Genomic DNA, 14,204 nt, shown 5'->3' on the forward strand with positions numbered 1-14,204 from the left:
AAATATCACTGACAACAGAAAAAAAATACACATAAGCATGATGTGAATATCCATAACACATGGGGGAAAAAAGTGGGAGCTGTTTTCTTATCAAATTATTTTTTGTTCCATGCCACAAAACCTAAAATTAAGTATCATTATAAAGCAATACAATATAAATGTCAAATTATTTAGGATGTATCATTTTCACACCAACCATTTTACAATCAGTTAAGATTGTCTATTCCAATCCAAAATAAATACAGAGAAGATTTATAGAAAAATTGCAAAGATAGCAGTAGTTGCAAAAGATAGCAGAAAATCAGTTCTTCCCATTGTTAATATCTTACATTACCATGGTGCATTTGTCAAAAGGAAGAAGCTGGCATTAACACATCAGTATTAACTAAACTCTAGATATTATTTGGGTTTCACTTTTCTATTAATGTTCTCTTTCTGTTTCACAATCCATTTCAGGATTCCACATTTCACATGTTTAAAGTAGACTTTGCCAAATTTCTGAACTTGAAAGTTACTATTTTTCTCTTTGCCTACCCTATTCTTGGGAAGTAAGTCACTAAGTCTACCTCACCAAGGGGTGGGGGTGAAGGAGAAGATGGAGGGCCTGGTAATTAAGCACTTCTGAAGGGAGTGGTATCGGCATATGTTATTTTGAATTCTTCTGCAAGAAAGACTTGTCCTTTATTCCCTCATTTGTTTATTTATTCAATAATTTATCTCAGTTTGAGCTAATTTTATTTTTTAGTGGATATTTTTATTTAAAACATTTTTCCAGCTTTATCAGGATATAACTCATATATTGTATAAGTTTAAGGTGTACAGCATGATGATTTGATATTTATATATTTTGAAATGATTACTACAAAAGGGTTAGTTAATATTTTCATCGTCTTGTGTATTTACCACTGTGTGTGTGTATGTGTGTGTGAGAGTTGGTGGTGAGAACATTTAAGACCTAATCTCTTAGCTGCTTTCAATTGTATAAAAGTATTAGTTAACTATAGTCACCAGGCTGTACATTAGATCCCCAGAACCTACTCAACTTAAAACCAGAGATTTGTATCCTTTGACCAACATCTCCCATTTCCTCTATCCCTTAGGCCCTGGTGACCGCCATTCTACCCTCTGCTTCTGTGAGTGTGATTGTGAGTTTGAATTTTTTTTTCATTAATTAATTTATTGTATTTATTTATTGGCTGTGTTGGGTCTTCATTGCTGCACACAGGCTTTCTCTAGTTGCTGTGAGCGGGGGCTACTCTTCATTGTGGTGCGCGGGCTCCTAATTGTAGTGGCTTCTCTTGTTGTGAAACGTGTGCTCTAGGCATGTGGGCTTCAAGAGTTGAAGCACATGGGCTCAATAGTTGTGGCTCACAGGCTCTAGAGCACAGGCTCAATAGCTGCGGCGCACAGGCTTAGTTGCTCCATGGCATGTGGAATCTTCCCAGAGCAGGGCTCGAACCCATGTCCTCTGCACTGTGAGTCTGAATTTTTAAAGTGATTCCATATAATATTTGTCTTTTTCTGTCTATGTCCTTAGCATAATGCCCTCAAGTTCCGTCTGTGTAGTCACAAATGGCAAGATTTCCCTCTTTCTCATGGCTGAATAATATTCCATTCTGTGTGTAAAGCATCTCCTTTATCTATTCACCTGTGGAGAGACCCTTTGTTTGTTTCCATATCTTGGCTATTGTGAATAATTCTGCAACAAACAGGGGAGTGCAGCTCTCTTTTCAAGATCCTGATTTCATTTCCTTTGGATATATACCAAGAAGTGGGATTACTGGATCATACAGTAGTTCTATTTTTAACTTGTTGATGAACCTCCATAGTGTTTTCCACAGTGGCTGGGTTATCTCACATTCCTACCTGCAGTGCACCAGAGATCCTTTTTCTCCACATCCTAACCAACACCTCTTATCTCTTGTCTTTTTGATGATACCATTCTGACAGGTGTAACTTTACATTTCTAACAGGTGTGAAGTGATGTCTCACTGTGGTTTGGATTTGCACTTTCCTGATGGTTGTTAATGTTCTTGATGTTGAGCATCTCTTCATGTATCTGTTGGCCATTTATATGTTTTCTTTGGGAATTTGTTTATGCAAGTACTCTGTGCATTTTTTAGTCATTGTTTTCTTGCTATTGACCTTTTTGAGTTTCTTACACATTTTGGATAGTCACCCCTCAGATCAACAGTTTGCAAATATTTTCTCCCATTTCGTAGGCTGTCTTTTCATTTTGTTGGTTTTTAGTTTGGCTAAAATTTAATTGTGTTCTTCTTATCAATTTACTCATATTTTCTTTGTAACATACCAATTTATGAAATATATTTATTTTCTTTATATCTATGAAATATTTGGGAAATGCTAACAAATGTTCTTGATGGTGAGATTTAAAGTGATACTTTATTCTTTGCATTCTTCTCTATCATGTGAGTTTATCTTTATTTTTAAAGTAAGCATTTATCATTTGTTTAAAAAGTTCTAACATTATAATTTTAAAATGTCACTCACAATCCAAAATGAAGAGTATTTTTCTCTAATAGAAGGTTGAAATGTCTTTATTCAAAGCCCGTAATCAGAAAGGTCAGGCAAAATTAGTAATTGCATCTGTATTTACAAGATGTTAAACAATTACAAGTAGGCTAATTTTAGTATCTTTGTGCTATGTTGAGATTAATCTTTCTTGAATGTGTCGTGTAGATTGTTATTTGTCAGTTGATTGTGGAATTCAACAGTTTAATCACTTGGGCTTTATTCAAGGAAGGAAGAGTTGAAACGAGCTTTTAAGAAGTCTAAGTTTTATCTGTAACATTGGATTTTTTTTATTGAATCATCATACCCTTGTGTGTGTGTGTGTCTCTCTCTCTCTCTCACACACACACACACACACACACACACAGAGCATGAATTTTAGTTCAATGGATTGAATCATGCCAAACTAAAGCTATTATCTTTACAGTTCCTAAGAGACTAGAACTTAACTGTTCTCACCACAAAAAAAGAAATGAGAATGATGTGATGTGATGTGATGGGATGTGATGTGATGATGTGACATGATGTGATAGAGGGTTAGGTAAAGCTGGGGTGGCAATCATATATTTCAGTGTATAAATGTTAACACCTTAAATTTGCACAATGTTATATGTCAATATCTCAACTGAAAAAAAGAAAACAGGAAAAGAAAACATATGAAACACATACACACACAAATACAAAGTAAACTAGTGTTGTTACCTTGAGGACAAATTCTAATGCCAGAATTGTGATATTTCCTAATGCAATGGTTGTACTACTAATGTAACATTTGGTGATTTTATTCATTTTGAAATACCATACTTAAGATGTAAACTACTTGAAGTATTTTATTAGGCATTTATTTTGCTCAAGGGTATATATTGTGATCATTTTACTTCTTTCTTTGTGAACACAATATTTCACTAAAATTGTCTCTGGTGCTAAATACGCAAAACAAAGGTAATGAAACTTCAAACTATGACTATCTATGATATCTTTAGTTGCTATTTTAGGTAATGTTATAATTTAAAATGAAGACATTTGTGCTGCCATTTATATTGTGTTGTAAACTTAAACTTTGGAACATGGAAACCTGAACAAGGACATGCAAATAAAATGAGGTAACTAAAACACACAAACATTTCAGGCATTTTTGTTTCAGCTCATATTTTATTAATCTTTGATTCATTTAAGTATGCTCTAAAGGTCTTCTAAGCTATGAAGTTGAGTACTTAACTAATGTACATTCAGCCTCTTCTCTGCTTTTTCTCTTTTTTTTTAACATGTGGAACTGCACAGGTTTTATAGTATTCTGATATCATTTTGTGTTCATTTTAATAGTGATTTCCTCTTTAGTTCACTATTTGTTTAGGGGTGTAGTATTTAGTTTCCAACAGTATTAGTTGCTATGTCTCTTTGTCTCTGTTTTTTGAAGTCCTATGGTTTTATTATGTTCATTTGATACAGATTTGTTTCATTTATCTTGCTCAGGACTTAGTATAATTTTTCAAAATTAAAAACCATTCTTAATCTCTAGGAAAGTGTTCTCTATCATGATAGAATGTGTACTTTGCCCTATTTTCTCTATATTTTTTATTTTGTAAGTTATTTTAGAAATCCGGAAGACTGATTCATTTTGCCGTCCCAAACTCTGAAATCCTCTTTTTTCATCTTTTTATCTCACTCCACTGATTTCTGGGCACCTTCCCTGTATAGATCTTCCCTATTTCAGCCTGTTCTTCCACACTGATTTTAAGTCTACAATGCAAATAGACATTAATTATTCATCTCGAAATATATATTCCTGAATAGTGGGGCACCTCTTCATACGATCACTATTTTTCTTTTGAAGTTTCTCTGATGTTTAATTAGCATATGACTTTGATTTAAAAACATAATTTTTGTAATATCCATTTTTATGTACCACTACTGCTAAATGGTCACACTTCACATTTTTAGTTTATATTTACTGGAAGATTATTTTTTTTTAGATATGTAACACTTTCTTAGCACTTGCCAAATTTACTTGAAAATTTGAAAGATCAATGTTATATTTATATAGAAATAGATTATTTTTGTTGGCATGACATTTAACTTACATATACACTTTTAACTTTACATTTAACTTGTATTAACTTACATGCATATATTAGGAAGACAGTAAGGGTAAACAAATTGTATAAATGCTTCTAAAATGTCTTTAGAGTCAGAGTTTACCTTTTCTGAAACATTTTTATCTCAGAATTGCCCATGTTTTCTTTGTCCACATATTTTTCTCCTTTATGGCATTAAGAAAGATAAATATGTAGCCTGTCTTAACAGAACCCTTTGCTCCTAGCATTCTCTTCCAAATCAATAAACATTCAGTTCTACCAGAAGGTGTTGAAAGATGGCTTTTGAACAACAGCCAGAACATACACATCTTTCTCAAATGATTCTTAAACAGATTGCTTGTTAGAATATTGAAGGTTTTTGTTAGACAGTCATAACATCAAGATTAACATTATTATCGTCACAGAATTGACGGTAGCAATTTTGTGATGCTCTTACTAACTGCATCATGATTTTAGTGATACTGACATTTTAGGAAAAGTGTTCATTTGAGGACCTTTGAAATGTGATTTATGCATAGATAAAATCTCATATTAAATCATGCTTATTTTTATAATAAGCCATAATTGGCAATGTTTTATTACTATTTTAGTAAAAAGTATGATGAAATTAGCTAAATATTATTTAGAATTATTATCTCCCTCTAGTAGGGCTCAAAACACTCTCTCTGTCTCTGTCAGGTATTCATCAGGTTTTGTGAAATAAAATTCAATATTTTGAGATATAAACTAAGCTTTACAAGAAAAAAATCAATGTAATCGAAATAAATTGTTTCCTGAATGTGGAATCTTAAAAATTTGTCCTTAAAATTTTGCAGATGAATTATCTTTGTGGTAATAATCAATGACATTTGTTCTGATTATGCTTTGTTTATTTAAAACATTTATTTAATTATCAATATCCAAAAGGAAATTATATCTAGTAAAATTAGGAAATCACCCTTCTTGTATCTTTATATTTTCCCTGTCATGATTTTTGTGTGCATGATGTTATCTAGTGCTTCTGCATATGTTCTATTCTTAATTGCTTTTACAATACGTATATTTCTCAAGAGCTCTTTTTTTTTTTCAGGAACTCTTTTTGACACTTGAATTCCCTTACAAAATCATGTATACAATAATCTTATGTTTAATTAAAATTATATTCTTCTCCCTTATGTAATTTGAATTGTACTATCAGTGCTTTTTCTAAAGCAAAATGATACAACATAAATATATCCATGATTAATCCTGCTTTCTAAAGCTGACCTCTGATAAGAATGTAAGGGTATTTTTCCAGATGCTTTGCCATGTTTAACTAGCAAAGCATAAACTGTAGAATGATATACACTTTACTATGCCCTTTTGTGAAAATTATATATATACATATAACGGGTACATATGCATAATAGATATTATCATATTCAACAAATACTCTAAAATTTGATTTTTTGCCATACAAAAATTATACACATATTTGAAGGATTTTTGACAAGTGATTTTTAAATTTTTGTCATCCTACCAAATCCCGGGAAGCAGAAGCTTAAGCTGAGCTGAAATATAAATCATCAATTGTTCCACATTATCAGTGGCATTAAAAATATTGACAGATTCTCCTAACACATTTTTTTTTCAATAAGTGATAAAACTTAAGGCACAGTAGAGTTGCTAATGATAGAAAAGTACCTAATTCTCTATTTTTAAGGGGGAGGATAGATGTATTGGGTTAGGTTTTTTTTGGTATTTTTCTTCTAGTTTTATTGCGATACAATTGACATACAGAACTGTATAAGTTTAAAGTGTAGAGCATAATGACTTGACTTGAGCACGGCATGAAACGATGACCACAATATATTTAGTGAACACCCACCATCTCCTATAGATACAAAATTAAAGATATAGAAAAAAAATTCTTTTGATGAGAAATCTTAGGATTTGCTCTCTTAACTTTCATAGGTAACAAATAGCAGAGTTAATTATATTTATTTAATATGGTATATTACATCCCTATTTATCTCGTGACTGAAAGTTTGTACCTTTTGATCACCTTCATCCCATTTCTCCTCCCCCCACCCCACACCTCTGGCAACCATAAATTTGATTTCTTTTTCTATGAAGTTTTTTTTGTCTGTTTCTAAAGGTAATTGACCTACAACACTATGTTCCCGTTGCACAACACAGTGATTCAATATTTCTATACATATCAAAAAGATCACCAATATAAGTCTAGTTATCATATGTCACCATATAAAGATCTTCCACAGTTACTGACTGTGTTCCTCACACCATAAGTCTCATACCCCTCATTTATTTTCCAATGGGAAGTTTGTACCTCTTAATCTCCCTCACCTATTTTTTTCCCTCCCCTTACCCCTTCTCTCCGGCAACCACCATTTGCTCTTTGTATCTATAAATCTATTTCTGTTTTGTTATGTTTGCTCATTCATTTTGTATATTAGATTTCCACACATAAGTGAAATCATACAGTCTCAGTCTGCTTACTTAGCATAATATACTCTATGTCCATCTATGATGTTGCAAATGGTAAAAATTCATTCTTTTTTATGGCTGAGTGATATTCTATTGCATATGTATATGTAATACACACATGTATATATATATATCACATCTTCTGTACCCATTCATCTATCGATAGGCACTTAGATTGCTTCCATATCTTGGCTACTGTGATAAACTAATGCTGTGATAATCATGGGGGTGCATATATCTTTTCTAATTAGGGCTTTCAATTTCTTCAGATAAATACCCAGCAGTGGGTGCTTAGGTTGCTTCCGTATCTTGGCAATTGTAAATAGTGCTGCTGTGAACACTGGGGTGCATGTATCTTTTTAAATTAGTGTTTTTGTTTTCTTCAGATATATACTCTGGATTGGAATTGCTGGATCAAACTAGCACTATTTTTAGTTTTTTGAGGGACCTCTATACTGTTTTCCATAGTATTTCCATGTTTTATGTTTTAACTGTACTATTAAATATTTCCTTTTGTAAAAATAAATTGATCAACTATTTTGTCCAGTTTTGTATAGTTTTATCCACTTTTGTAAAACTAAAACATTTCTTTAATATTCATATGTAAATAAAATTATCATGCTTATAGTTTTGTTAGTAACATTTCTTTTAAGACAATATATTTTTCTGACTTTTTTTCTACATTGTTTGATGAAGAAATGTCTGAAGGAAGATTGATATGTAGACATATTTCTTTGTAGAACATTGATATAACTTAAGTGTGAGCAGGATTTGATTTTATATTTAAATTCTTTGCAGTGCTAATAGAAGTATTTATTTATTTGAAGTACTTTTATTTTTTGTTTAATACTTGGTGAAATATTTGTATATATACAATTAGATTTTTCATAAACTCAGGAAACTATACTTCTAGCATACCACTGAATATTATTTTTATTTTAATTTATTAAAAATTTCTTCTTTGGCAACTGTTAATATGCATATGTTTGCCCTTGTTTTTTCTTTACAATATATTCAGTTCCTCATTTACTTTGACAATCTACCAGTTTTTTTTCTTATTATCTAGAGCATTAATTATTTTTGCTTTGATTCATCAAAGTTTATTTTCACCTCAACTTTATTGTGCCATTTTTTATTGAGGTGAAATTCACATAACATCAGATTAACCATTCTAAAGTGAATAATTCAGTGACATTTTATTCATTCACAAAGCTGTGCAAGTACTGCTTCTAACTAGTTCCAAAACATTTTCATCACCCAAAGTAAACTGTACCCGTTAAGCAGGTATTCCCTATGTACTCCTCCTCCTAGTCCCTGACAACCACCAATCTGCTTTCTGTCTCTACAGTATTTGCATATTCTGGATGTTTAATATAAATGAAATTGTTCAATATGTGACTTTTTGCACTTTGCCTCTTTCACAGAGCGTAATGTTTCCTACGTTCATCTATGTTTTAGCACGCATCAGTATTTAATTTCTTTTTTGCTTGAATAATATTCCATGGTATGTATACACCACAATTTGTCTATTCATTTATCCATTGGTATTTGAGTTTTTTCCATACTGACGTTTTGGCTGTTGCAAACTGTTGCCGTAAACATCAACGTACCATCATTTGTTCGAGTATCTCTTTTCAGTACTTCGGGTTATATAGCTTAGGATTGGAACTGCTAGTCATACAGTAATTCTACTTTTCACTTTTAAAGAAATGCCCAACTATTTTTGACAGCAGCAAACAAAATCATTTTACACCTCCACTAGCAATGCACAAGCATTCCTGTATCTCCACACTCGCCAGCACATGTTATTTTCCATTCTTTTGATTATAGTCGTCATGGTGAGTGTTTCACCCCAAAGTTTTACTTTATAATTTCATCTTTTATCTCTTATTGTACAGAATTCATCTTTATTGGAGACTGAAAAGTAGGTACCAGGTAAAATCTTGTTTCCTATGGTAGCTCTCTTCAAAGAGAGGGTTGTTTAGAGCCTTCTTTAAAGTTATTTAAAGTTATCGTTTCCAGACACTAAAGATTTCTCCAGTCACTCATGTATACTCAAGCACAATATCTGGTGGGGAAAAAAATGTCCTGCTCTGTCGACAACTGTTCCATATTTTTCTTCAGTGCTATAGTTAATTCCAGAGTCAGCTGATGCAAATTATTCACTGAGGAATTTAATGGACTGAGAAAACTGGGGAGAGAGTCTATGGTTTCAGATCTTACTTTCAAGTGTTTGATCCATTTTGAGTTAATTTCTGTGTATGGTGTAAGATAATGGTCCAGTTTCTTTCTTACTTCTTTTTTTTTTTTTTTTTTTTGCATGTCGCTGTCCAATCTTCCCAACACCATTTATTAAAGAGACTATCATTCCCCATCATGTGTTCTTGGCTCCCTTGTCATAAACTAATTGGCCAAGTGCACTGGTTACTATAGTGCTTAGCATATGTATGAAAATAATATTAACAGTAGTACTAATTCTGGTAATAACCACAGTTCTATAAAATAACTAGTCTATGGTTAATATCTATATTCCACATTTAAAATACAGCACATGGATTATCCCAATATATGCCTGTAAAAATTAATACAGTACAAAATCAGATAGATACACAAACATGTGTGTGTTTGTATACTCACATGCCAGCACAGAGACGGAAGTGTGGTGCATTAAATGGCCTTTAGTATAAGTGAGTGTAAAATGTCATTACAGTTTGGTTTTAATTTATTGATCATTGGTTATTAAATCCTCAGTTTAACAGGAAAAACAGCTCATTTTATTAACTGGATTTAATTAAGCCCTTTTATTTTAAAAATTTTGTTTTGGTATTATTTTTAAATGCATTTTAAAAATGATTTTACAAATACATTTGTAACAGTATCAAGCAACTTTATTAGAAATTTTCATAGGGATTTAAACAGAGAAAAAAGAGATTTTTGATGCATATTTTCTTGTTTTTAAAAGCAAACTGCATATGAATTGTTCTTCAACTGTCATGCAAAAACCTGGAACATATCTATTTTGTAAATACTGATTCCAGACTTTAACTAGCTTTCAGATGGTTTCTAGCTTATCATTACTTCTATAATTTTTGTTGCACCAGCATTGTCAAAAAGCCATACTTTGGAAAACTCTGTCAGATTACAATTTTTTTTTAAGAAAGGGCAATTGTTCTCTTAGTTCTACACTTGCCAAAAAAAAAAAAAAAAAAAAAACCCAAAAAACAAAAAATTTAATTTTAGATTATAACACAAATTAGAATGATTAGTCCAATATTTTTTTCTGTATCATCTATTTCCCTCCAATAACCTTTTTGTACACTCCTGCCTTCAACATTGGTCTTATAAACTTCACCAAGTAAATTTTGGTGCACAGACATCACAAAAGATGAAACTATGTTGTCACATCTTTTCTTTAACAAAATGAAATAATTTAAATTCTTGTCATAAAATATTAGGTAGTACAGTCCTTACTATTCAATGACTAACTGTATGAGAACACTCTATTTCCCTTATCTTTATAAATAATTGTTTACTAATTGACTTGATTTTGATAAAATTCATTAGATTCCTATCAACTGAAGGCTCATAACCAGTTTTTGTTATGAAGTCAGTCACCATCATCATTAGCATCTACTAATCAGTACCATTGATCTCTTCTTACACACCTGATTCAATCATTAATTTAAAGCATTTTCAGTTGTCAATTTTCTGTTTGTTGTTAATATGGAAAATCTAAATTCTCAACAGCATCCAATAGAAGCTAAAAACAAGAAATAACTAAAAAGACTACACATCATCTCTCCATATTTTTGCCGAGATGATGCATTACTTTGAGCACCACAGTAAGAAAATGAAAGATGATGTAACAGTAATGATTAGTTTCGCTACTGCATCATCTATTTGGGTGTTTCCATCATTCTTCCATTTGCTGTTTTTTGGTCTTTTATAGCATAAGCTGGGTATAATGATGAGAAATGAAATAATTCCTAGGTTGAGGAAAGAGCCAAAAGTTTCCTGGTATAAGAAAAATAAAATCTGAATCTATAGATCAGTTTTGGGAGGACTAATATTTTCATTATAGTAAATTTTTCTGTGAACATTGTTTGATTTATTATGTTTTCTTAATGCTGCTAAATGAAGTTTTAGAATTTTCTCCATAGAAATCTTACATACCTATTGTTACATTCATCCCTAGGTAAATTATATTATTGTATTTGTATTGTATTGTAATTGTACTTGTATCAACTACAATGAATGTCTTTTTAAAAGTCATGTTTTAAGTATTTGTGGTCAGTGAATAAATAAGCAATTACTTTATATATTGCTCCTCACATAAACCTACCCTACTAAATCCTTTTATTTTTTCTAAGCATCCTTATGGATATTCTATTGGTTTTTATATTATATCTCCTATACATATGAGGTTGATTTTTGTACTTTCAATTCTTATATCTCCAATTCAATATTATATAGTAAATGTGGGCATCTTTGTCTTATTATTGATACTAAAGTAAATTTATTAGTGATTTAACATGAAAAGCAGAATGTTCTATAGTAGGTAAGGAAATTCCCTACTGTCTCTGATTGTTGAATAGCTTACATCATTAATGAGGGTGTTTTGTTTTGGGTTTTTTTTTTTCTCAATTGCTCTTTCCATAATCACCTGAGTTGATAATATGGTCTTTACATCTAATTTTACTTACATGTTATCTAATTGTTAACTGACTTGCATTTCTGCCATAAACTTAATGCCATCATGGTATATTACTCTTCTTTTCCCTTGGATTCAGTTTGCCAGTAGGTAAAAATTATAGGGTCGCTATAAAGCTATCCCAATTTTCTCCTGTGTTTGTCTCTGTCAAAATGCAGGTGACAGTAGCTGACTTCACTGCCACAGCAAACTCAGTATAATCTGTGCTTGTCCTCATGTGGTTTGCTTCACTTACTTCCACAAGCTATACCTTTCCCTTTAAAAATCACTTTCATTGAACCTCACATTTTGATAGGAAGTGTTTTCATTAAAATGAGGCTCTAACTATATTATTTTGGTTATAATTTCTTCTTTGATAGATGTATTATTTATAAGTGTGTAACATAAATTTCTAAGTAATAGGCATTTTTAATCCAGTTTTTGGTATTTCTTCCTTAGTTAATTCCACCACAGCCAGAGAATTTCACCTGAAGGGTAATTGTCTCTTTTTATTTGTGAACATATTTTGGGAGCGTAATATGTTGGCTTGGGAAAAATATGTGTTCTCTGACATTGGGTGCAGTTATTTATGTGTATCCATTAAATCAAGTTTATTACTTACCTTGTTCAAGTCTTCTCTACCTTTACCGATTAGTGATGTTTTACAAATAATCACAAAATATAATTAAAAACAAAATCTCCTATCCACCCAGAAGATTCCTCCACATAGGTGGAGGAAAGAGAAGACAGTTTAATTACTGAATACATTTTAAACTAAACATGATATGCATTATGGGGATTCACTGGGAATATCTAACCCTTTTATAAGCCAAGCAGGCACAACTCATGATGCACTGTTCTCAAGATAAATAATAAGTAGTCCCCAAGTAAGAGGACTTGACAATACCAGGTGTCACACAGAGCCATCCTAGATTTCCCTGGTAACTGGGAGACCACCTGTGTTAGCTAACAGATTTTATCCAAAGGAAAAACAAACTTCTCTTCATGACAGGAGGGGTCTAGTTGGGGCACTCTCTTTCTTAATGATTACATTTCAAAGAAATAGTTCCCAGGTCCTTGAGAAAGACATTCCCGAATCTTAAAGCTGAAAAGAGGCTTATTTAGCTTTAAAAAGGTTTAATACATTTCAAAGAGAAAGAAAAAGAACTTACATTTTTTTTTTCTAAAGTAAAAGCTTTAAGAAAAGGGAGGGGGCAGACTCCGCCCTTATTTTCAAAAGGAAGAATTAAGTCTCTTCCTTTTAATTCATATTTGCCCTTATAATGTCAAGGATTGAGAGAAGTTTATAGAAATTGCTTACTATATTGTTGTAATTTTCTATTTATTTTTTGGTGGCAAGGTCTGTTTTCATCTCTTTTATGTTTGGTTTTTCTTTTGTGTTCACACCATCTTGGACTCTTAAATCTTCCTGGTGAGTTAAGTATTTTATAAATATATAGTAATAAACTTTGTAACTAATAATACTTTGGATTTGAAAGTCCACTTTATACGATATAAATATATTCTTCCAACTTTTTATTATAATTTGCAATTTTTATATTTTCCAACATTGTAATCTCAAACATTTCATGTTTAAAATTTGTATTGAAGTATCTCTTGAAGAAAAAATATATAGGTGATTTTTTAACATAGAAAGTTTAGTACCATTAATTTGGAATTACCTATGTATTTGGACTTTGATTTGCTTCTACCATTTTATCTTCTACCTTCTATGTACTCGGTTTTTAAAATTTTTTTTGAATGATTTTTAAAGCATACATAAAAGTCATATAAGATAAACATGGTTTCATCAATTACTATTAATCAAAACTTGTGTAACACTATTTAAGTCAAGATATAGACTCTTCCCAACACTGTCAAAGCCCCGATCCCCATGCCTTGCCCTGTGTTTCCTATTCAATCACAGACCTCTTCCTCAAGGCCACAGAGACTCTGTATCCTGAGTTTTGTGGTAATTTCCTTGCTTGCTTTGTTTTATAATTTTACGACATATACATACATCACTAAAAAATAGTTTGTTTCATCTCTTTTGAACTTTATGCAAATAGAATCAAAGTGTTGCAGGAAGGGGGACCTCTTCCAGGGCCCGAGAGCGAGCTCTTTTCTCACACTCGGAAATGAATTGTCCGAGGAGACACACGTGCTGACAAAGCAAGAGACTGCATTGGGAAGGGGCGCCCTGACAGAGAACAGGAGGGTAAGGGAACCCAGGAGAACTGCTCTCCATGTGGCTCGCAGTCTCGAGTTTTATGGTGATGGAGTGGGTTTCTGGGTTGTCCCTAGACAATCGCTCTGACTCAGGGGTCCTTCCTGGTGGCACGTGTATCACTCAGCCAAGATGGAGTCCAGCCATAAGGATTCTGGGAGGCTGGAAGGACACACAAACTGGTGTCTTCTCT

The 14,204-nt window shown here is 32.1% G+C and overlaps 1 pseudogene; it reads left to right on the forward strand.

The window, feature by feature from the left end:
- The window catches only part of LOC130848868 (60S ribosomal protein L6-like), a 93,834-nt pseudogene that overhangs the window by 52,500 nt on the left and 27,130 nt on the right, over nucleotides 1–14,204 (forward strand).

Source organism: Hippopotamus amphibius, chromosome 3 (genome assembly GCF_030028045.1).
Source record: "Hippopotamus amphibius kiboko isolate mHipAmp2 chromosome 3, mHipAmp2.hap2, whole genome shotgun sequence".
In the NCBI taxonomy this organism is placed as follows: domain Eukaryota; kingdom Metazoa; phylum Chordata; class Mammalia; order Artiodactyla; family Hippopotamidae; genus Hippopotamus; species Hippopotamus amphibius.